We start from the raw sequence: 1793 nt of genomic DNA, 5'->3' as shown, positions 1-1793 counted from the left end.
AACATCTCCAAGCAATTCAATCTTAAACTCTTCACCTAGATCAGAAGAAGAGGAAGATCTGTCCTTTCCATTCGTCTTCAATTCAGACTTAGACACAATTGCGGGCCGTGACATAATTCCTGTTGGTGCAACAATGGCACTTAAGAATGCATTCATTCCTACCACCCCGGAATCACCCTCATGCATTGCTTTCACTCCACCTGATGAAGCTAACTTCTCCATTCCCGTTCAATTGCTTGGGCAGCTGCCTAAGTACTCTGGCTCTTCAATGGAAGACCCTAATGTTCACCTCAGGTAGTTCTTGGACATTTGCAAGCTCCAATCGATTCATCATCTTTCTCAAGAAGGCTTGAGATTGCTTTTGTTCCCATTTACCCTTAAGGATGATGCTAAACGTTGGTTATATTCTTTGCCTGCAGGAATCATCACTACATGGGACGAAATGACTAGGAGGTTCTTGAAGCAATTCTTCCCTGCTCAACTCACGAAAAGACTTAGGAGGGAGATTCAGAACTTCACTCAAAAAGATGGTGATTCACTCTATGAGGCTTGGGAGGAATTTCAGGAACTACAAAGGAAGTGCCCTCACCATGGTATTTCGTTGGATGACTTGGTACAATTCTTCTATGAAGGACTCGACACCACCAATAAGAGCATGGTGGACTCGGCATGTGGCTGCACATTCATGAACAAAACCGGTCAAGAAGCTTACACCTTGATCGATGACTTGGCTGACAACAATCGCCAATTTAGTTCCAAGGAGAAGAGAGGAAGCAAGAGCCGTGGGGTGTATGATGTTGATGCAAGGAATCAGATGGCGACTTTAGAAAGGAAGCTTGACGTGCTAGTCAAGGCATTCAATGGTTCGAGCATCAACCCTCAAGCATGCGGCATTTGTTCTTTCAAAGACCACACGACTGACAATTGTCCAAATGATGCAATGACTGAAGAAGAGTTGAACTTTATGGGGCAACAAAGGCCTAGGTACGATCCATATTCGAACACATACAACCCTGGACTTAGAGATCATCCAAATTTTCGTTGGAGCAACAATGCTCAACCATCCAATGCTCAAGGTCAAGGACCTCGTCCTTCAGGTTTGTTTGTGAGGCCTCAGGTACCTCAAGGTTCTGCTCCCTTTAACTCTAATGTTCATGGTTCGAATAATGCATCTTCACCTAATTATGATGAACTTTTGAAGTCTCTTGCTCAAGGGCAACAAAATCTAAACTCTGCTACTCAAGCTTTAGTTACAGGTCAACAAGCTCATTCTAAGGATATAACCGAGCTTAAGAAGCAGATGGGACAAGTGATCGATTTCATGGGCAAGATCCATGAAGGAGGGAAGTTGCCGAGCCAAACTGAGCCTAATCCGAATGTGAAGGCCATGGTGACACGAAGTGGGAGGACCTTGGATGCTCCAATGCAGCAACACAAGAAGGCCGTGCCTTCTAAAGGTAAGGAGGCCGAGAATTACAATGTCAAAGACTTAGAGAAGGACCCTGCCTCCTCTAAAGCCAAAAATGCCGTGCCTCCACCAAAAGAAGATCGTGCTTTGCATGACAAAGGTAAGGATCCTAACTCTAGTGGTTTGGTTTCAACTAATGAGCTTCCTCGTGTTCCCTTCCCTAGTAGATTTGCAAAGCAAAAGAAGGATGACTCTGATCAAGCCATGCTCGACATTTTCAAGAAGGTGGAAGTGAACATGCCTCTTATTGAATGCATACAACAAAATCCTAAGTATGCTAAGTTTTTGAAAGAATTGTGCACCAATAAGAGGATGACTCGAGAGA

General features: G+C 44.2%; 1 non-coding gene across 1 annotated transcript; it reads right to left on the bottom strand.

The window, feature by feature from the left end:
- Positions 1-490: 490 nt before the first annotated feature.
- On the bottom strand, positions 491-597 carry LOC126804336 (small nucleolar RNA R71). Its single transcript, XR_007673250.1, has one exon. It is a non-coding gene; the product is annotated as a small nucleolar RNA R71 (small nucleolar RNA).
- Positions 598-1793: the final 1196 nt, after the last annotated feature.

The sequence above is a fragment of the Argentina anserina genome, unplaced genomic scaffold, assembly GCF_933775445.1.
Source record: "Argentina anserina unplaced genomic scaffold, drPotAnse1.1, whole genome shotgun sequence".
Classification (NCBI taxonomy): domain Eukaryota; kingdom Viridiplantae; phylum Streptophyta; class Magnoliopsida; order Rosales; family Rosaceae; genus Argentina; species Argentina anserina.
This window is presented reverse-complemented; position numbering and strand designations above follow the sequence as displayed.